Source organism: Giraffa tippelskirchi, chromosome 7 (genome assembly GCF_054371585.1).
Source record: "Giraffa tippelskirchi isolate mGirTip1 chromosome 7, T2T-mGirTip1v1.2.pri, whole genome shotgun sequence".
Lineage (NCBI taxonomy): Eukaryota > Metazoa > Chordata > Mammalia > Artiodactyla > Giraffidae > Giraffa > Giraffa tippelskirchi.
Genome location: NC_137281.1, coordinates 129,238,239 through 129,261,947, shown reverse-complemented (window position 1 = coordinate 129,261,947; position 23,709 = coordinate 129,238,239). Strand labels below are relative to the sequence as shown.

The following is a 23,709-nucleotide window of genomic DNA, read 5'->3' as shown; positions in this document are numbered from 1 at the left end:
ATAGTTCATTTAGTGTATCACAGAGCCAAGTCCCTGACTTGGCTGAGTAGAAAAACTCTTCCACTCTAATAAACTACACATGGTAAAGATATAGGGAGATACATTGAAGATGTAGAAATAATTTTAAACAATGATCGGGTAAGCTCTCAATTAGTGTTCTAAGATGTTCATCCTTGCTCCTGACAGGTGCTAAGTTTAAAGCTACAGACTATACAATGGGGCAGAATATCCACGGGACAGGCGACATGTTCCTTAATTTTAAAAAAAGTCCATCAGAAATGACCTAAAAATCGTGAAAGAATGATTTTTCTGTAGACGTCTTGGAATACCATCAACAATTACAGAGGGGACACTAAGCTAGCAAGTTTCCTCATTTGGGGAGCAACGTCAAATGTCCGTGTGTGTGCGCTTAGTTGCTCGGTGTGTCTGACTCTTTGCATGAAGAGAAAACTCCAACTTGAATCCAATTGGTAACTGAATGTTGCAATTACAACTATCGGTTGGCCAAAATGTTCGTTCAGTTTTTCTGTTGCCTCGTACAGAAAAACCTGAATGAACATTTTGGCCACCCCCAAATTTATGTTCCTCTAGAAGTTTCCATAGCCTGCAGGGTTGATGGGGGAAGGGAGGGAGAGCATACTGCACAGAAACCAGCAGGCAGAGCAGACGGCCCAAGTCTAGTCACCAAAAGAGTCAGAGAGCCCCACAAAGTAATCCTCAGACAAATAAACTTGAAGGAATTTATGCAGAATCCCAGAGTCCTGGCCCACAGAGTATCCTCATGAGGGACTGAGACAATCAACATCAAACTACTGACTTTTGTCTCTGCAGATGAGGGACACAGAGCCAGCTTGAGCATGCAACTGATCCCAGCCCCCTTACTCCTTTCCTTGACTGGAGCCCAAGTAAAGCCTCAGAGGAAGGTGGTAGTCCCGCTTCAGGGAATGTGCAGCCTGGCTTGGACTACGTGCTACAAGGAAGCAGGGTGGACAAAAAAGGAGGCTGTGTCTTAGGGCTTAACGGTCTCAGAGACAGCAAGACACAAGTGGCTGGGCCATGCACAGTCAGCGATCTGATGAGTTGCTCTCACAGGAGGGAGGGAGGAACAGGATTTCCTCTATGCCGCTGGAGAGGGAGGTAGACGGCCTGTCTCTCTCAGGGGACTCAGATTCCCCAAATAGAAGCCCCCAAAGAGCACTAGGTATGGTTTCCTTCTCTGTTGGTTTGCTAAGGCTTTTGTAAAACAAAGTACCACAGAGTGGGGCGCGGAAACAACAAAAATGTATCATCTCACAGCTCTGGAGACCAGAGTCTCAGATTAAGGTTTTGGCAAGGTTGGTTCTGTCTGGAGGCTGTGAGGGGGGAGCTGTTTCAGGCCTCTCTCCTTGGCATGTAGACGGCTCTCTTCTCTCCATGTCTTCACACTGACCTCCTCCACACGTGTCTCTGTACCCAAATTTCCCCCCTTTATAAGGACACCATCCATAGTGGATGAGGACCCACCCTAATGACCTCATTTTAACTTGTTTACCTCTGTAAAGACCCCCTTCCAAATAAGGTCACACTGGGTATGGTTTCTTTCTTGCATCAAGTGTTCCAGAAAAAGCTGACTTAATAAACATGGCAGTTTATCAAAACGTATACAGCACTAGCCAGACAGCAAAATGTCTTACTCCAAGGCGGCGTGTGCACTTTTGGAAAGCACAGCTTATGCTGGAGTGCCCAGCCACACTCCTCCAAGTGCCGTTAATTCTGAACAAGACTTTTGGGACAAACCTACCTGGCTTTGCAAATGCTTTGCAGCCCCACACCTCAGAGTCTCTGTCAGGAACATGAATAACCGGCTCCTTTGCACATGTTTCCTGTCAGAACTGTTCAGCGATTCAGAGCTCCCATCTCTAAATATTTACAAAGTACTATTTATCAGATTGAAAGAGAATGTTTCTGCTCCACAATGCTGGGCATATGGGTAGCAGCATGAGATAGAAGATAGATCGTGCTGGGTGATTCCAACTGGATTTAATGCCAGCAATAATTAATTTTAATCAGATGGAAAGTTCACTCCTGATACCAGCCCCTCTAACATTAGAAAATAATTTTGTCAGCTCTCATTGTCTGGTGCTGTTTCTATAAATAATTTCTAGGGCCTTTTGAAGTCTAACTTTATATCTTTTATCTTTTCTCATTGGTTCTTTCTATGGTAGTTTTAGCCACTCTCTAAATCTTGGCTTTTGATTACAGAATGCCTTTATAAAATTAAAGCCTGTGGAGCTTAAACAAATCCTCTCACATCTACACTGAATTTCAACAGATTTCCTGATTCTCCGTGTACTTCTTCCCTGCCTGCTCACCAGCCCCCTTCCCTCCAAGAGGGCAACATATAACTTAATTGCCTAAGAGCACCCTGTATCAGGTAATTCAGAATGAGTATTTGGTGTGTGTTACTGACATGAGGTTGGAAACAGGTTAGATGTGTTACTTGGGTAACAAGACCCCCAAATGGGTACCTGACTGCATGGGCCATGTGTACGTACACCCTGCGTACACCCACCCACACCTCATGAAGACATAGATGCACTTTCTGGCAGGATCTGATCTGGAATTTTAAACATAACTCATAATTTAAAAAAATATCTGGCTGTTCAACTGTGTTCACTTGTAGGTGTAAAAATATGTGTAGGGATAAAATCCTATTTCCAGACAATACAAAAAGGAGGTTTGTGTCTTTGAGAATTTTCCTTTAATAGATGAATGGGAAAAGCCACATCTCTGATGCAAACCCACCAATTGGTCCAGGCCGATGACTCCTCCACCACAGCAGGAATTTCCCTTCTGGGCTTCATGCAGCTCTGGGGGACAACTCCAGAACCTGAGGGCCTCACCAGGAGAGCATTAGCCAATGTCAGATTAGCTCTCCCAAGTTCAGAAGTTTGTCAACTACCCTAGGGCGCTCCTTCTGTGAGTCCAGGACTTGGCTAAGCTCCCAGCCCTGGAGCAAACAGCAGCATTTTTGCTAATATGTCAAAGCTCCTTTCCTACTGTGGGAGGAAGAGTCAGAGGAACAATCCTCTTACAGGTAGCAGCGGGGGGGAGGGGGTTGGGGGGGATGGGAGATGGGTTTGACTGTACCTGGTTTAGGAGTCAAGTCTACCTGACTCCTCTTTCTGAGGAGCACCCCATCTTCCTGGATCTGGAGATTTTGATCTTGATTTGGCTCCTCCTGCTCCAAACTGCAGGCCAGACTCAGTTCAGTTCAGTCTCAGTCGTGTCCAACTCTTTGCAACCCCAGGGATGGCAGCACGCCAGGCTTTCCTGTCCATCCCCAACTCCTGAAACTTGCTCAAACTCATGTCCATCGAGTCGGTGATGCCATTCAACCATCTCATCCTCTGTCATCCCCTTCTCCTCCTGCCTTCAATCTTTCCCAGTATCAGGGTCTTTTCCAATGAGTCAGTTCTGTGCATCAGACTGTTGCTATATAAACTCTCCAGGCTACTGAGAAATTAGGTTACTCCTATTTCCCTTGGGGTAGACTAACCTGAGTCCCTGGCTGCTGCTGCCAATGGACCTCCAACAGGACAGCCGGACACTGGGAGCCATAAGACTGTCCAGGGCACATACCCAGGGAGTTCTCTGGGGCCAATGTGAAGATATTTGACTTTTTAATAAGACTTTTTGTAAGTAAACTCTTACTTATAACTGACCTTCTTGGGAGCCCAGGACTTGGCTAAGCCCCCAGCCCTGGAGCAAACAGCAGCATTTTTGCTTATACACAAGATAATCCATTTCACAATCTGCCTTTGCCACTGGAGCAAAGAGAAGCCTTATCACTTTTTCATTTAGAGCTTTACTAGGATGCTCTAGGGGTATAAAAACTTCAGGGTTACCAAATGAAGAAAAGTTAGAGACATTAGTGTAGGGACTGAAAAAGTAAATGATTTTGATGATTGGGTAACAATTCCTTCCTCAAGTCAGCTGGCTTCCAATTCTTTGCTTTCAACAGAAACAAAGGAGGAATTGTCACCTAATATATGACTAAAAATAATTTTGATGGTAGATCATCATGTGATGGGGGCGGGGGAAGAAAATAGGTCCAAGGAATGAACACAACTGGGGACTACACTCTAGCAAATTTCTTTCTTTTCCATCTACTTTATTTAGTGCTTTGCTTAAATACTTGAAGAGAAAGTTACTGTATGCCAGGGATGGGTTTATGAGCTTAAATGCATTAACCTGTTCAAATCTTAAAACGATCTTGTAAGGCAAGTTTTACTAATATTCCTAATTCACATTTGAAAAAGGAAGCCCAGAGACGTTGACTACTTGTTGAAGGTCACAGAGCTAATAAGTGACAGAATTGGGACTTGAATTCAGGTAGACTGGCCCCAGAGTCTCCCTAGATAATGGTGGTGGTTTGGTCACTAAGTCATGTCCGACTCTTGCGACTCCATGGACTGTAGCCTGCCGGGCTCCTCTGCCCATGGAATTCTCCAGAATTCTCCAAGAATACTGGAGTGGGTTGCCATTTCCTTCTCCAATGGTTGTAATATTAATATATTTCATAGTAATAGTAATATATTAGTATTAGATAATAGTAAGGAGAAGGCAATGGCACCCCACTCCAGTACTCTTGCCTGGAAAATCCCATGAACGGAGGAGCCTGGCGGGCTGCAGTCCATGGGGTCACTGAGTCGGACACGACTGAGCGACTCCACTTTCACTTTTCACTTTCATGCCCTGGAGAAGGAAATGGCAACCCACTCCAGTACTCTTGCCTGGAGAATCCCAGGGACGGGGGAGCCTGGTGGGCTGCCGTCTATGGGGTCGCACAGAGTCGGACACGACTGACGCGACTTAGCAGCAGCAGCAGCAGCAGCAGATAATAGTAATATTAAATATAGTATTACTTCTGAGCTTATAGTAATGAAAGCAATAATGGCAATAGAATTGATACTGAACCTTAACTTATTTTAGCCATAAGTATATCCATCCCCAAAACAACATCTATGTCATAAATATATTCATCACCTCCAAAAGTTTTCCTTTGGGTATTTTTTTAAAAAGCAACGCAAAGGTTTATTTTTCAATGTCAATATTTACAATATCTTGGAATTATATCCTTTGCAATTGTTTATAATTATTATAAAAATTTTTGAATGTCAAACTAAAAATATGCAAGAGGTTACATCATTTTTCAAAATTATTTTTGCTGTTATGTGAATAAAAACATTCAAAGACCACTCTCCAGTCTGTGGGCATCTTCTCTCCACTCCTTGGGTATTTTAGTTTTCTCACTCTTAGCACATTCTCATTTAATTTACTATTTGATCAATATATATTAAGTGCCAACTATATGTTAGAGAGGACCTCAACATACCAATGAACAAGACAGAAACATTAGTGATTTTATGAAATAGTGAGATGTTAATTCGTTCTGTGGAATTTTTTTTCTTGCTACTCCTTCTCTGTGGCTTCTGGGTCTCTTTCTTTTCATGCATTATTTTTAGTTGGGGCCTAGTTCCCATGAGCATAAAAGCATTAAAAATAAGTTATATCTCAGACAGAGTGAAATAAGGAACAATAAAATGTATACTTGTCTTCTTACCATCTAAGTTTACCAAATCTTACTATTTTGCTCAAACTTCTTCGTATTAAGCAACAAAACAAAATAAGAAAATATTACATACATAAATGAAGCCACCTGAGTACCCCTCCTTAACTCCATATGCTTTTCTCCCTTTACTACATATAAACAACTTAATGATGTATTGATTTGTGTGTCTTCAAGCTGGATAAAAATAGTCATTTTGTACATATCTTGCAACTTGTTGTTTTACTCAATTTTTTTTGAGATTTATACATGTGATTTTAGTTAAGTCCATTCATTTTCTTTGCTATATAATATTCCACCACAGGAATAAGACATTTTTTAAAATGTTTTTGCCACTTTATCTTTTAATTGAAGGATAATTGCTTTACAGCATTTTGTTGTTTTCTGTCCAACATCAACAAAAATCAGCCATAGGTGCACCCATGTCCACTCCCTTATGAACCTCCCTCCCATCTCCCTCCCCATCCTACCCCTCTAGATTGTCAGAGAGCCCCTGTTTGAGTTCCATTCTTCTCTGACAGAGATTTCGGTGGCTTCTCACTTCTCACATGAAGTGACAATGAATCTTCTTCCACGTGCCTCCTGCACATGTGTTTGAGAGTTTCTCTGGGATCTACATCCAGAAGTGGAATTGCTGTGTTATAGAGCTTGTGCAGTTTCCAAGGATTGCTAACTTGTTTTTTAAAGTTGTTGTTTAAACTTACACTCCAGCAGAAAATGAGCATTACTCTTTCTATTCTTTTGGTGGATAGTCTTGAATTTTGTAAATGTAAACCAATGTTAATGTTTCTCTTCTACTTCTGAAGACATAAGGAATTTGGCAAGTTTTAACTGTCCATTAATACTCCCCCACCATCATCTCATTTTTCCCTGAAGTTTTAGTTTTACCTTATTTTAAAGCACAAAAATTAATTATTTTTTAAAATAAATAACTAATATTTGTTTCAATTTCCAATTCTCAATTTTTCAGTGTCTCCCTGGGTTCACATTTCTTTTTTGTTGAAGTATATCTTTTACTTGTTCTTTTAGTGAGTTCCTGTAGGTGATATATCCCATTAGCCTTTGTTTTAAGATATCTTAGTCTTGTTCCTTAACGATAGTTTAGATAGATAGAGACTTATATTTTGATAGTACTTTTCCATCCTCAACACTTTGAAATGATAGCTTCATAGTGTTCTGGTTATTGTTTCTGAAGAGATTAATGTTCCTAAAGACAAGTCTTCTGTTACTCTAACTTTTATTTGTTTGGTTTGGTAACTTCCTATTTACCCCAGAGATTCTGCTATTTTGCAGTAACATGTCTAGGAATAGACTTATTTTTATTGATCCTACTGAATACTGTTCTCAGAGACTGTCTTTGTTTCCTTAAGTTCAATTTTTATCTAAGCAAAAAAAACAACAACAACACATACTTTAAATATATATACATAATTTTCAAAGCAAAATATTTCTGTAAGACTTATAATGAAAAACAGCAATTTCCTGCCTCATATCTCTCCAATCCTGATATTTTTACTCCTTGGAAGCAGCCACTTTCCACTTTAAAATATTTTAGCCATTTCTTTTTTTTTTTAATTAATGAATTTATTATAATTGTAGGCTAATTGCTTTACAATATTGTAGTGGTTTTTGCCATACATTGAAATGAATCAGCCATGGGTGTACATGTGTCCCCCACCTTGAAGCCCCCTCCCACCTCCCTCCCCATCCCATCCTTCAGGGTTGTCCCAGTGCACTGGCTTTGAGTGCCCTGTTTCATGCATTGATCTTGGACTGGCGATCTATTTCACATATGGTAATATACATGTTTCAATGCTATTCTCTCAAATCATCCCACCCTCACCTTCTCCCACAGAGTCCAAAAGTCTGTTCTTTATATCTGTGTCTCTTTTGCTGTCTTGCATATAGGGTCATCATTATCATCTTTCTAAATTCCATATATATATGTGTTAATATACTGTATTGGTGTTTTTCTTTCTGACTTACTTCACTCTGTATAATAGGCTCCAGTTTCATCTACCTCATTAGAACTGATTCAACTGTGTTCTTTTTAATAGCTGAGTAATATAGCTGTTTCTTTTTGAATTTACTTCTATTATTGAAAATAACATTCATATACAATGATTTATTGATTTTTGTTTTAGATTTATTAACTTTCTAACTTGAAAGGTAAGAATTTTTCCCTCTTAAACCCTCACCCATATTTTGCAATCTCTCTCTTTCCAGCATACCGCAAGTCCCCTACATATGAACCTTCAAGTTGAAAACTTTCAAAGATGAGAACATGTGTTCGCATATCCAATCACATGTTAGCTCATGTTTCCAGTGCACATTGTCACATGCATGCATCCTCTACAAGTGGTTGTGCTCCTGTGTATATCTGCAAGAGGATGACTTCATGGAATTCCTTACTGTGCAATATGAGGAGCTTACTATTGAAGACTTGATGGAATTGGAGGCCCATCAGAAAAAAAAAAAACAAACTCAGAGAAATAAGATGAAGAAGAAGGAACTGAAGAACTGAAGAGATCCATGACACAGGAAATGGCTAGGGGATATTCTTCATTTGAGGAGGCACTGTTAGTTTTTGAGGCACAAGGCGTAGAATGGTATGTGAAGGTCGCAGCAGCTGTTCAGAGCGTAATTCATTGCAACCATATCATCTATTAATATGATGGGGAAAAAAAGAGCTACTACTACAGATGTCCCTGGATCTTTTTTTCAAGAGGGTAGATAGAATTGAATCCAGCAAGGAAACACAATCTATGCCATCAGTTTCAGGCATGAATGAAATTGCAGCTTGCTTTCCATCTCCTATTGCTGCTGACCCTTCAGCTTTACTATCTCCCACCTTTCTCTCTTTCCTCCAGTCAGTGACTCTTCTTGTCTGCTCACTCTATACCAGCTGTTGTACTATACTACTGTACTTTTCAAGGTACTGCAATGTAAGATTAAAAATGTTTATTTTTTGTTTTTTATGTATTATTTGTGTGAAAAGTTTCATAAATCTATTACAGTACTATATTGTATTTGTTGGATAGCTGGGCTAAATTTGTTGGACTTAAAACAAATTGGATTTACAAATGCATTCTCAGAATAGAACTTGTTCACATGTAGGAGACTCACTGTAGTTATATTACATTCATTGTTGAGTGACACAGAGTATTATATTATTCAGAACTAAGCCATTTGTTATGCTATAATTATACTTTATCTTTTAAAAGTTTTTATTTTTCTTGTTTGAATATTGCCTTGTTCTTTTATTCACTTAGACTTATATGCACCTAGAATTATTCTACTGTAAAGCATCTTTAAATATGATCACATACACCAGGTAATCTGTAGTTTCATTTATTTCTTACACATACCTCTTCTAGAGTACTTCAACCTACCCTTTTAGGCTGAACCGGTTGCTTCCTAGTTTGGCAGCTGTCATCCAGGAATTTCCCCTACACATCCTGGGGATTCCCTTTTCCTCTTTTCTAATTGAATCTCCTGCTTCCTGGATCTTATGCCTTTTCCCTTTTTGGTTTATGCTCGGATGTTGAAGGAGCATATCCTCAAATATCTTTCTGAGGAATGGTACAAGGAAGTAAATTTTTTGAGACTATGCATGTTTTAACTGCAAGGCTTTATTCCACTCTCATACTTGGCTGATAGTTTGGCTGGGTGTATGATTCTAGACTGGCAATTATTTTCTTAGAATTTGCTTTTGAGCAGTTTAAAGCTTCTTATTCCTAATATTTTATGAAGAAGTGAAGTCGCTCAGTCGTGTCTGAGTCTTTGCAACTCCATGGACTGTAGCCTACCAGGCTCCTCTGTCCATGGGATTTTCTACGCAAGAGTACTGGGGTGGGCTTCCATTTCCTTCTCCAGGAGATCTTCCCGACCCAGGGATTGAACCCAGGTCTCCCGCATTGTAGGCAGATGCTTTACCATCTGAGCCACCAGGGAAGTCTTATTATTCCTAATACTTCTTATTCCTAATACTTTATACTTCACCTTAAAAAAAATAGTGTGTGATTACATTAGAAATTTCAAAGTAACACAGATTGACATGGGACTTTTTCTTTTGAGGGGAGGTAGAAATTAGTGGATTTTTTCAATCCAGAAATATTTTTTATTCAGTACTTGGAATTGAACTATTTTATCAGTATCACTTTCCCCTAATTCCAGAATGTCTTGGTGAATGTCTTCAAAAAGAAAAATGCAGTCTTCTTCTAGGGAGTGAGAAGAGGTGATAACCTGGCTGTTCCTGGTGAGAGAAGGGATCATTGTTCTTTTTTGTTTTGTTTTTGTTTGTTTGATTGGTTGGATTTTTGGCCTTACAGCTTGCAGATTTCAGGGGAGATCTTCTTATGAAGACTTTCAACTAATTCTCATTTTAGAGTTAACCAATCCGCCATGTCCAAGGTAAGAGAAACCCAAGTAAGACGGTAGGTGTTGCGAGAGGGCATCAGAGGGCAGACACACTGAAACTAAAATTACAGAAAACTAGCTAATCTGATCACATGGACCACAGCCTTGTCTATCTCAATGAAACTAAGCCATGCCGTGTGGGGCCACCCAAAGCAGATGCGTCATGGTGGAGAGGTCTGACAGAATGTGGTTCACTGGAGAAAGGCGTGGCAAACCACTTCAGTATTCTTGCCTTGAGAACCCCATGAACAGTATGAAAAGGCAAAAAGACAGGACACTGAAAGATGAACTCCCCAGGTCAGTAAGTGCCCAATATGCTACTGGAGATCAGTGGAGAAATAACTCCAGAAAGAATGAAGGGATGGAGCCGAAGCAAAAATGATACCCAGCTGTGGATGTGACTGGTGATAGAAGCAAAGTCCGATGCTGTAAACAGCAATATTGCATAGGAACCTGGAATGTTAGGTCCATGAATCAAGGCAAATTGGAAGTGGTCAAACAGGAGATGGCAAGAGTGAACATCGACATTCTAGGAATCAGCGAACTAAGATGGATTGGAATGGGTGAATTTAACTCAGATGACCGTTATATCTACTACTGTGGGCAAGAATCCCTTAGACGAAATGGAGTAGCCATCATGGTCAACAAAAGAGTCTGAAATGCAGTACTTGGATGCAATCTCAAAAACAAAAGAATGATCTCTGTTAGTTTCCAAGGCAAACCATTCAGTATCACGGTAATCCAAGTCTATGCCCCAACCAGTAATGCCGAAGAAGCTGAAGTTGAACTGTTCTATGAAGACCTACAAGACCTTCTAGAACTAACACCCAAAAAAGATGTCCTATTCATTATAGGGGACTGGAATGCAAAAGTAGGATGTCAGGAAACACCTGGCGTAACAGGCAAATTTGGCCTTGGAGTACAGAAGGAAGCAGGGCAAAGGCTAATAGAGTTTTGCCAAGAGAACGCACTGGTCATAGCAAACACCCTATTCCAACAACACAAGAGAAGACTCTACACGTGGACATCACCAGATGGTCAACACTGAAATCAGATTGATTATATTCTTTGCAGCCAAAGATGGAGAAGCTCTATACAGTCAGCAAAATCAAGACCAGGAGCAGACTGTGGCTCAGATCATGAACTGCTTATTGCCAAATTCAGACTTAAATTGAAGAAAGTAGAGAAAACCACTAGTCCATTCAGGTACGACCTAAATCAAATCCCTTATGAGTATACAGTAGAAGTGACAAATAGATTTAAGGGACTAGATCTGATAGACAAAGTGCCTGATGAACTATGGACAGAGGTTTGTGAGATTGTACAGGAGGCAAGGATCAAGACCATCCCCATGGAAAAGAAATGCAAAAAAGCAAAATGGCTGTCTGAGGAGGCCTTACAAATAGCTACGAAAAGAAGAGAAGCAAAAAGCAAAGGAGAAAAGGAAAGATATTCCCATTTGAATGCAGAGTTCCAAAGAATAGCAAGGAGAGATAAGAAAGCCTTCCTCAGCAATCAATGCAAAGAAATAGAGGAAAACAACAGATTGGGAAAGACTAGAGATCTCTTCAAGAAAATTAGAGATACCAAAGGAACATTTCATGAAAAGATAGGCTCAATAAAGGACAGAAATGGTATGGACCTAACAGAAGCAAAAGATATTAAGAAGAGGTGGCAAGAATACACAGAACTGTACAAAAAAGATCTTCACGACCCAGATAATCACGATGGTGTGATCACTCACCTAGAGCTAGACATCCTGGAATGTGAAGTCAAGTGAGCCTTAGAAAGCATCACTATGAACAAAGCTAGTGGAGGTGATGGAATTCCAGTTGAGCTATTTCAAATCCTCAAAGGTGATGCTGTGAAAGTGCTGCACTCGATATGCCAGCAAATTTGGAAAAGTCAGCAGTGGCCACAGGACTGGAAAAGGTCAGTTTTCGTTCCAATCCCAAAGAAAGGCAATGCCAAAGAATGCTCAAACTACTGCACAATTGCACTCATGTCACATGCTAGTAGAGTAATGCTCAAAATTCTCCAAGCCAGGCTTCAACAATACGTGAACCGTGTCTGTCCAGATGTTCAAGCTGGTTTTAGAAAAGGTAGAGGAACCAGAGATCAAATTGCCAATATCCGCTGGATGATCGAAAAAGCAAGAGAGTTCCAGAAAAACATCTATCTCTGCTTTATTGACTATGCCAAAGCCTTTGACTGTGTGGATCACAATAAACTGTGGAAAATTCTGAAAGAGATGGGAATACCAGACCATCTGACCTGTCTCTTGAGAAACCTGTATGCAGGTCAGGAAGCAATAGTTAGAACTGGACATGGAACAACAGACTGGTTCCAAATAGGAAAGGAGTACGTCAAGGCTGTATATTATCACCCTTATTTAACTTATATGCAGAATACATCATGAGAAATACTGGGCTGGAAGAAACACAAGCTGGAATCAAGATTGCCAGGAGAAATATCAATAACCTCAGATATGCAGATGACACCACCCTTATGGCAGAAAGTGAAAAAGAACTAAAGAGCCTCTTGATGAAATTGAAAGAGGAGAGTGAAAAAGTTGGCTTAAAGCTCAACGTTCAGAAAACTAAGATCATGGTATCTGGTCCCATCACTTCATGGGAAATAGATGGGGAAACAGTGGAAACAGCACTAGACTTTATTTTGGGGGGCTTGAAAATCACTGCAGATGGTGATTGCAACCATGAAATTAAAAGATGCTTACTCCTTGGAAGGAAGGTTATGGCCAACCTAGACAGCATATTAAAAAACAGAGACATTACTTTGTCCACAAATGTCCATCTAGTCAAGGCTATGGTTTTTCCAGTGGTCATGTATGGATGTGAGAGTTGGACGGTGAAGAAAGCTGAGCACCGAAGAATTGATGCTTTTGAACTGTGGTGTTGGAGAAGACTCTTGAGAGTCCCTTGGACTGCAAGGAGATCCAATCATTCCATCCTAAAGGAGATCAATCCTGGGTGTTCATTGGAAGGACTGATGTTGAAGCTGAAACTCCAATACTTTGGCCGCCTCGTGCGAAGAGCTGACTCATTGGAAAAGACCCTAATGCTGGGTAGGATTGGGGGCAGGAGGAGAAGGGGACGACAGAGGATGAGATGCTTGGATGGCATCACTGACTCGATGGACATGGATTTGGGTAAAGTTGGTGATAGACAGGGATGCCTGACGTGCTGCAGTTCATGGGGTCGCAAAGAGTCGGACATGACTGAGCAATTGAACTGAACTGAATCTTCAAATTTATGGACCATTCTTGTATTTTGAGGTGCAAATTAGCTTATTGTTGACTTCTCCCTTTTGAAATCAGATTTAATAAACCTCCATCTGCCAAATATGTTATAGTTTATTTATTTACTTTTCAACTTCTGAAATTTTGTGCCTTTTTCTTTTCTCCCTTCTATAACTTTGCAGATTTACATCATTTTAATGCTTTTATTGTCATTTTGGTAGTCCTAAAAAGAAGCAGCAGTATATTCATTTTTAACTGGAAGTCAAAGTTACTATGTTTTAAAACAAGTACTCTCCATTATTCTTTCTCTTCTCTTTTTCTAGAACTTCTATTAAACACATGTTGGAGAATTTTAGTTTATCCTATAACCTTTAACTTTCTGTCACAACTTCTGTCTCTAAGTTCTGTGTTCCAGATGAAATTGCCAATGCATTGTCTCTTCTTCATTCTTTCCAATCAATAGTAAACTGCATCTATTAAGTTTTTATTTCAGTGACTATTTTTTAATTTTGAAAATCTCTTTCTTTTCCCATTCTTATAATACTTATCTTTGGCTTTCTTTCATGGTTTGAAGTCTTTGATCAAATTTTTATTTAAAAGATCAATTTCCTCTAAAATAACTTCATATTAAAGATTTTAAGGTTGGCTATCTTTTTTAGCATTAAATTTCTTTATGTATTTTGGAATTTGACTTTGTAAGTCAACTTTCAGTGATTATCTTTCTCTTTCTCCTTCTGTGCTCAGTTTTCCTTGTACAGTGGTTTTGTGGATATCATTACTCAGATCCCAGATCTGGTCATATGATAACAATTCAGTATTCCTGCCCTGACATGATATTGACAATGGGCAGATTTACTTAGCTAATCAGTGGTTTAGTTTGGCTCCAGGTTGGGAGACTGTCTCTGGGTCTTCCTAACTTTCTAGACCTACAGCTTATCAAGAGCCATTGCCCTAAACAGCAATTGAAAGTAGCTTTTTTCAGATTCCTCTCAGGACCAAGGAGTGCATTAGGGATCATGCATGAAACACTTAAGTCTTCATTACCCTACAAGAGCTAAATTCCTATATACCACTGTATGAATCCAGGAGCTCATAGAGGCTAGTGATTTCAGCCCCTTTCATTATTCTGTGATTCTTTTCCAAATCTGGTCTTAACCCATGTTTATCTTATTTTTGATCTTGGCTTATGCCATTTTGATTTTTTTTCCTCTCTCTCTTTTTATAATATTTGACTGAATCATATGAAATTTCCAATTGGTTGGCAAATGGTCACATATTAGCAATTTTTTATGGTTCATATTAATAAAGCCATTTTTGCTACGTTTCACACTTGGATACATCAAAGCATGAACCTATTTTGACATCTTGACTGGAGGTCTTTATAAGTCTTTGATCTTTCTTTCTCTTACCAAGCAGACAGCCAGTCAAACATCTAAATACCAGAATCATCTCACAGTTCCAGGCAGAGACTTTTTCTTCCCATGAAGTGCCTTTTAGAGTTTAGAAAGCTACAGAGAGGGAGGGAGGTGGTGGTGGTAGGTTGATAAACAATGAGTGATTGAGACAAAACATTAAGTCTGCCTTCTCCAAATGGCATTATTCCTCTTTCTGCCATCATCCAAATGTTTAAACCAAATTAAATTTTATTAAGTCTAAGAGCTATGATTGGTTTGTTTTCATTTGGCAAAGAGGGAAGAACTAGAAAATATGCAGAGTAAGGGAGGAAATAACATATTCATATTTTACTTTTATCTTAAGATCTCGATTTATATCCATTATGGGCAAACATATGAATAGCCTAGCTTGTGCAATGAATAAAAAGCCACGGGTAATGGAAATGTCTAATTTGTGTGTGCATTTTGGAGACTTGACTTTTGTGAAAGACAAGACAGAGAAAACTGGAACATGACAATTTTCACAGAAGTTAGAGCCCAAATATTCATCATCATGAACAATTCAATAGCTTCCTTTCAAATATACTGAATTTAAGAAGCCTTGACATCTTTTAGTCTTAAAAAATTCAGTATTCTTACCTTAGATTCTGAATTCCTACCCTACCCTGTCACGTGCCCTCCTCCCAAATATCCATTCTCACCCTTTTCTGAGTAATATAATCCTTGCTCTGCAGCTGGCAGATTGCCACCCAACTGAAAGACTAAATTTACCAGACTATACAAGCAGTGCAGAGAGACCATGTGACCAAATTTTGCCCATAGAGTTCCAAGTGACTTCTGGGCAGTATCTTTAAGGGAATATCTTTAATGTTCTGTCCCTACATTCATGTGGCTGCCTGGAACAAGGATTTGATGGTTAGAGTTCAAGAAGCCATTTCAGAACACGAGGGAAGGCAGAACAGAGAGCTGAGAGGGGCCTGGGTCTCTGCTAACTTAGTGGAGCCTCCAGGGCACCTCCAATCTCTTTGCTTTTAGATGTCATTCATTTGAAATAGACATAAGCTTCTGTCCCGTTAAAGCCACTGCTATTTTTCTTTTTCTGTCCTGTGTAACCAATTCATAAAGGTTTCAAATTATTCCATTGCTAAAATAAATTATGTATCATGACACGTTCATTTTGATGATAAGACTCAGCACTTAGTATTTTTATGACAAAGTGAAAGGGCAAAGAGATTTGTCATTTGATTCATTCCACTCTAGCTCCAAACACTTGAAAAACAGTTGGGTTTCCCTCAAGTTTGCTTGATCACGCTGCGCTTTCCAATGACCTTAGCCAACATGTTTGAAAACTGTGGTTTTCATGTCATAACTATCTGGGCCTCTACAGTAAAATAAATCTTTTCATTTTCAAATGTCAAAGTCCCTATGAAAGAGAAGAAATGCTTTTTAAATGTTAGCCTCTGTTAATTGCTGTGAAATTGCCTTAGGTGTTCCTTGCTATAAGTGTGTTCTCAATGTATTAGTTGTACTGACACCCACCACTTGATTCCATCTTAATTTTCACTGTATCCCAGGATAAATCCTCATCACCCTAAAGATAAGGCAGATACTTGTCAGAAATGTTTTGATTTAAAATGAGAGAAATTTCAGTCATGTTAACTTAATTAAAGCATCATTTCTTTGTTCATGCCACTGAATAATCCATGGGACATAGATCTCCTGGCTTCTGGCATGGCTTGGTCAAGTGGTATCATCAATCTATTTCATTACCTTCTAAGGCCTGTGTCTCCTCTGTGGTGGCAGGATTTCTCCACATGGTGAACAAAATCATTCCTAGCAATTAAAGGTTCCCAGAGGGTTTTTTTTCTTCCCCCCACCCCTAGTCTTTAATATTAGCATTACTGCCCCCAAATGGGCTGCCTCTCATTTGTCTGGCTTAAGATATGTGCTCACCCTGACCAAATTCCACAGCTGAGAGTGGAGTTTTCTGATTAGCAAGACCGGCCTACATGCCGCCCTTGTGCAGCCCAGCCAGAGGTGCTGCATGAGAAGAGAATGGAAAAAAAAAAAAAAGAGGGATTTTATCCAGAGAAAAGAGCATACACAGCAAGAAAAGACAGCAGATGTCCACCACAGGGCAATTCAAGAACTTGAAAAATAAGGACAAATCACATGTTACTTTCAACATCTTTAAATGCTTTTCACCTTACTATATTTTACAGTTCATTATATTTTACCACTAATTCACCTGTAGCTCAGCTAATACTTATTGTTTGTATGGGATTCTCACTCTTCTAACTTCCCTTCTCAACTTACAGCTTTTCCATCTAGAAGTGCATGATTGAGAAGACCAAGGCTCTTTAGAAATGGGAACTTAAAATTCTTTACTTTAAACAGATGGGATTGTTGGGTTTAAGCAACTGGGGGGATAATGAGGTAAGAGTGAAACCACTCATTTAGGAAGTGCTTTGAGAGATAATGTACTGGGTGCTATCTACATGGGAAAGACATTGTAATGACAACTGGCATAAATAGGATGGTAGAGTTTACCTATCACAGGTTTTTGTATCTGAGGAATTTCACCTCCAGTTCATGCAAGGGCCTCGGTGTAAGCCAGGCAGGAGGAGAAGGCCCGGGCATAACAGAACCAAGGGTAGATCAAAAAGGATTGTTGACCATTCTTCCAAAAGCAAATGGTGCCCCTGGCTTTGACCAAATGGCATCAAGACTCACGTGATCCTTGTGTGGTAAGTGGCTTATTAGATAGTAGACAATATGCAAGTCAAGAGGTGACTACCTCAAAGTCCTGAGTGTGGTACAGGGGTCCACACAGCAATGCTGGTTACTGACAAATCCATATTCCTCCCTCTAAAATACATACTGGCAAAATTCCCATCCTATGGGAACCTCAGGTATCAATCAAGAAACAAAGGCAGTTGGATTTCATATATACGCATTAATATACAATATTTGTTTTTTTATTTCTGACTTACTTCACTCTGTATGACAGACTCTACGTTCATCCACATCACCATAGAGGACCCAATTCCATTCCTTTTTATGGCTGAGTGATATTTCACTGCATATATTTACCACATCTTCTTTATTCATTCACCTGCCAACACAGGGCAGGAAGGAGAGGGTGAGACAAACAGAGTAGCACTGACATATACACACTATCAAGTGTGAAATAGATACTAGTGGGAAGCTGCTGTTATAGCACAGGGAGCTCAGCTTCATGCTCTGCGATGATCTAGAGGGGCGGGATGGGGGGTGGTGGTGGAGGGAGGCCTAAGAGGGAGGGGATATATGTATACATATGGCTGATTCATGTTGTACAGCAGAAACCAACGCAACATTCTCCAATTTTAAAAAAATTAAATTTAATTAACAAAAACAAAGGCAATCGGAGCTCACCCATGAAGATCAGAGTGCTGGCTTTGATCTGGGGCATGCCATTGCCAGACAAATCCCAGATCATAACCTCTAGAAGGTCTACAGCTGCTAACATATTTTGACTCAAATCACAACGGCTGAGAACTCAGGGCTGAGTTATCAGCTGAGAAAAAAGACAAATTTGAGGAAATTTTCAACTGGTTTATAACTTACACTTCTTTCTGTATCTTGAAGCACTAACTACAATTCTGGGCATTGCACTCAATACTGAATTACTGAATTAAAAGGGAAATGGCAAAAACACGCACTTGTCATCCCAGTGTGACCATGACCACACATAAAACTCAGGTAGCCACAGATGCGAAGAATGCTGGCTAACCCCCCAGGCTATGCAAACTTGGTCTGCTTGCTGCCGCATCCTAACCACACAGGCCAATAAACATCAAGCCCACACCTCCAGAATCCACCAAAACTCATTCATATCAGCATGCCCTTTTAGTTCCAGGAGTTGATGTGAGTTCCCAGGTCTACAATTCATTGAAGTTTTTGGAGAGAGAGCAGTGAAAACCATTGGGAAGCAGAAACACGAGAGTTGTAATCCCCCGAATAATGATATTTTCAGGCCCAGTCCTATCTAGGAAGGGCATATTGTCCTTTTTAAACTTTTATACTGGGGTGACTTGAGGGCATTCTCACCCTAGTGCTAGTGGTAAAGTACTCATAAGAGACACAGGTTTGATCTCTGGGTCAGGAAGATCCCCTGGAGGAGGGCATGGCAACCCACTCCAGTACTCTAGCCTGGAGAATCCCATGGACAGAGGAGCCTGGCGGCATACAGTCAATAGGGTTGCAAAGAGTTGGACATGACTGAAGCAACTTAGCACACATGTACCCATTGTATCTTCTAGTTTCAGGACAAGGAAAATCCCTCTCAAACAGCATGTAAAGGTTACAGAGAAAATTCTTCGTGGCTTCTATGGCCACTGGTTACATGAGACTGCTAAATAGTCCTGGGAACCTCTCAGGAATCAGAAAAAGTAGGTGTTGCCAGATTATCTTGGCCATCATTGGGCTGACAGATGTCTCATCCAGGTGGTCCTCATGCCCAAGTCATGACTGGGAGCCAGGCCAGAGCTCCAAGCTGGTAGTCCAAGGGCACACATAGCCCAAGCGGACAGTGAACAGGAGGCATAATCCAATTTGCCCTATACTCAGGTCAAGGCAGATAGCTAGCCTGAGAGGTAATCAAAGTTGCACAAGGAAAGGTTCCCTCGCCTTGGGGATAGAAATAGTTTGTGTCCCTTATAGCAGAGAACCTTCAAGCGGGTTAAAACATACACCGAATAGCTCTGTGTACTCATAGGGGCCCTTGACCTTAGGGAAAGCTTGGTTAGAGGACATCATGAAGTTTATTGTTACAGTCTGAGACCCTCTTGATTGGAGATTATCTCCTTCATTCTTGGAGGTTGCTTGTGAAAGGGACTATGTTCCTGTTATGTGGAGCTTAGTTTCTAACGAATCACCTTCAAAGGATCCCTCATTATACACTGAGGGGCTGTAAGTCTCAGTTGCATGGGAGGCTCAGGTCTCAACTGAATATGGGTTGGGGCTGAGATCCAGGACCACATCCTCAGGAAAGTGACGGGGCTGGGGAGGAGGCCTTCCTTGCCCACCCGACCATTCTTCCCAGGCAACCTCTGCTTCCAGAAGCAGGGCCAGGGCAGCACTCTGCTGTGTCCGGTGAGACTGGCAGCTGCCAGCTGGGCAAGTGTTCAGGGTGAGTGCTGCTGATTACACCCTTGACAGTGGTCCAATTGGCCTTGGCATTGGAGACAAGGTCCCCGGGCCTCTGCATTGTGCAGGAGCACTTGGGAGAAGGTAGCAGCTCTGCACAGACATTCTCTCCTCACCCACATAAATCCTCAGAGGGTTTCCCTCTGTGGGTTTATAAAAGCCCATTATCTAATTCATGACTCAAGAGAATTGAGCTTGCTGGCAAGAGGCTTTTTAAGTCACATTTTGAATAATTTCTCAGCAATTCATTACATGGGAAAACAGGTCCTTTTTGTTCTAATACTTAGCCTAGGAATGCAACTCCCCTCTGCCAAATTCATTAACAAAACCTGTGTATCGGGGCTGAGCAACTCAGGCCAGTTTCTTAAATGCACTGAAACTTGCTGATCATTGAAATGTAAATTTTTACCTTTGGCTGGAATGATTCATGGGTCTCAGCTTGTAGGAAATAGCAATGTCACTTTCAAATGCCCAGGATAGCTCCAAACCAAGTGCCCATTGTGAGAGGAGGCTTAACGTGTGGCAACCAAGAGATGGCCACATGTCATCTTTCCGATTGGCAGCAGAAGGGAGGGCTGATAATGAACATGCTGACAGCTTCACGGGGAGAAACCTCCCCTTGTTGACAACATGGTGACCTAGAGCTCAGCAGAGCCCAACGAGAGGATCAGGCTGTTCAGGCTGCTGGTCATACCAATTTACCATCCCTATGAGAGCAGTTCAGGCTCGCCATGCCAGTCCGGCCTGTGCAGAGTAGCAGGCCAGGTTCTCTACGCAGTGGAACAGAGAATTGTGGCCAAAGGACCCCAGATCAATGAAGCAGGTGCAAAGTGGGTACATACAAGAGCTTTCTGAAGAAACAGTGCTGATTCAAAGTTGGAAATGCTTATTTCTAAATTTTTATTTATATTATATTAACATATCTTTCAATGATATTATTTTATATATTTAAACTAATATGTTTAAAATAAAATATTAAAATATATTAAAACACTGTTGTTGTTCAGCCACTAAGTTGTGCCTGACTCTTTGCAATCCCAATGACTGCAGCATGCAAGGCCTCCCTGTCCTTCACTATCTCCCAGAGTTTGCTCAAGTTCATGTCCATTGAGTCAGTGATGCTATCTAACCATCTCATCCTCTGCCGCCCTCATCTCCATTTGCCTTCGATCTTTCCCAGCATCAGGGTCTTTTCCAACAAGGTTTATTATGTTAAAATACACCTGACATAAAATTTATCGTCTTAACCATTTTCAAGTGTGCGGCTCAATGGTAAGAAGTATTAGTACATCTATATTGCTGTGTAACTAACACCACCACCCATCTCCAGAACTCTTTTCATCTTACAAACTAAAACTCTGTACCCATTAAATAATAACACTGTATTTCCCTTTCTGCCAAGCCCAGGGCAGCTACCATTTTACTTTCTGTCTTTATGATGTTGACTACTCTAGTTACTTCATATAAGTTGTATCTTCTTACAATGATGTCTCTTCTTATAAGAGCATTGAACCTATCATGAGGGCCCCACTCTCAGAACCTCAGAACCTTATCTCAACCTAATTATTTCCTTGGAAATTATCATACTAAGTGAAGTCAGATAGAGAAAGACATATATCACATAATCACTTATATGTTAAATCTTAAAAAAAAAATGATGCAAATGAACTTATTTATAAAACAGAAATAAACTCACAGACTTAGAGAACAAACTTATGATTACCGGGGGGAGCAGTGGGACGGAGGGATAAATTGGGGGTTTAGGATGGACATATACACACTGCTATAAATAGATGACCAGCAAGAACTTACTGTGAGGCACAAGAAATTCTGCTCAATATTCTGGAATAACCTAAATGGGAAAAGAATTTGAAAAAAATAGATGCATGTATATGTATAACTGAATCACTTTGCTGTATAACTGAAACTAATACAACATTGCTAATCAATTATATTCTAATAGAAAAATTTTTTTTTTTTTACTCAACTTTTTTAAACTAACAGGTTTGTGTTTTTTTTTTTACTCAACTTCTTTTTTAAACTAACAGGTTTGTGTTTTTTTTTTTTACTCAACTTCTTTTTTAAACTAACAGGTTTTTTTTTTTTTTTTTACTCAACTTCTTTTTTAAACTAACAGGTTTGTGATTTTTTTTTTCACTCAACTTCTTTTTTAAACTAACAGGTTTGTGTTTTTTTTTTTCCACTCAACTTCTTTTTTAAACCTAACAGGTTTGTGTTTTTTTTTTTTTTACTCAACTTCTTTTTTAAACTAACAGGTTTGTGGTTTTTTTTTTTGACTCAACTTCTTTTTTAAACTAACAGGTTTGTGGTTTTTTTTTTTTACTCAACTTCTTTTTTAAACTAACAGGTTTGAGAAAATTTTTTTTTTTAAAAAAAAACCTTAATTATTTCTCAAAGGTCTCACCTCCAAATATCATCTTATAGGGGGTTAGGGCTTCAGCAGATGAATTTTGAGGCGACATAATTTAGTACATAGCACTATGTAAATGCCTCTTTCAATTATTTCAATTTCAAAGACCCTGCTTACAATTGTTTTGGGTATACTCCCAGAAGCAGAATTTCTGGTCATATAGTAATTGCATTTTAAACTTTTTTGAGGAACTACCATACTGTTTTCCACCACTTTACACCCCCACAAAAAGTACACAAAGATTCCAATTTCCCCATATCCTCATTAAACTTGTGGTTTTCTGGTTTTTCGATAGTAGTCATAGTAATATGTGTGAGGTGGTATCTGATTGTGATTTTGATTTACATTTCCCTAATGATTAGCGATGTTGAACCTCTTTTCTTTTGAATTTTATTTATTTTATTGGCGTATAATTGCTTTACAATGATGTGTTAGTTTCAGTTTCTGCTGTACAATAAAGTGAATTAGCTATGTGGACACATATATCCTCTCCCTCTTCAACTTTCCTCTCTTTGCATGTGCTTGCTAGCCATTCAAAAACATATAATACATACTTTTAATATTTACTTTATATATTTTAAAGTACATGTTAATATAGATGCTTGGGGAAAACACTGAAAAAAAATCATAAATACAAGGCTACTGATCCTGCTGGCAAGATTAACAGTAAATTTTTGGTTTCTTTCTTATGTTTTTCAATCTGTTCTAAGTTTTTAAGAAGACTTTTCTACTATAATTGTTGTCATTATCATCATGTAACATTCATTATTTTGCTCTCAGCACTGTGCTAAGCACTTTACATGAATTCTTTTAAATAAACTTTATAACCACTATAGGTCACTGGCACCACAATTATTTGTAAATACGCTATTTTGTTTTTTTTTTAAAAAGTTCAAGAATCTCAAGATTGTCAAGGTGACTTACCACCAAGTTTATTAGAAATCCCTTCTTGGCCACTTCCATAGCTCATTCTGTCCTTGGGTGTTGTTAAGCCAGGTTGCTCAGTAATAAGACAAGCTTCTTTGCGCTAGTGTTCTCAGCAGCATGGGGCTTCTCTGGTGGCTCAGACGGTAAAGAATCTGCCTGCAATGCGAGAGATCTGGGTTCAATTCCTGGATGGGAAAGATCCCCTGGAGAAGGGACTGGCTACTCACTCCAATATTCTTGCCTGAAGAATTCCATGGACAGAGGAGCCTGGTGGGTTATAGTCCATGGGGTCACAAAGAGTCAGACACAACTGACTGACCACCACTTTTCTTAGCAGCACTCTGTGGAGGTGAATTATTACATGTTCCATTTGCTTAAACAATATAACAGATGATTATGGAACACCTACTATGCACTAAGGGAGAAGGAAATGGCAACCCACTCCAGTATTCTTGCCTGGGAAATCCCATGGACAGAG

At 39.8% G+C, this 23,709-nt stretch overlaps 1 protein-coding gene and 1 long non-coding RNA gene across 3 annotated transcripts in view; one reads left to right on the top strand and one right to left on the bottom strand.

Annotated features, from left to right (window-relative positions):
• Positions 1-8,593, top strand: part of LOC145513374 (uncharacterized) — a 53,585-nt gene extending 44,992 nt beyond the window's left edge. Inside the window, exon 3 of the long non-coding RNA XR_014059339.1 lies at positions 7,838-8,593. This is a non-coding gene — a long non-coding RNA (uncharacterized LOC145513374). The remainder of the gene's footprint in view (positions 1-7,837) is intronic.
• PELI2 (pellino E3 ubiquitin protein ligase family member 2) overlaps positions 1-23,709 on the bottom strand; it is a 384,698-nt gene that overhangs the window by 282,982 nt on the left and 78,007 nt on the right. The window contains exons 1-3 of one of the 2 annotated variants that reach the window (XM_081509573.1): positions 23,229-23,250; positions 21,682-21,725; positions 17,677-17,798 (exon numbers count right to left, since the gene is read on the bottom strand). The gene's annotated coding sequence lies outside the window, so the exon portion shown is untranslated. Of the gene's footprint in view, positions 1-17,676; positions 17,799-21,681; positions 21,726-23,228; positions 23,388-23,709 lie in introns of those variants that run through there. The other variant, XM_081509572.1, reaches the window with a different exon arrangement.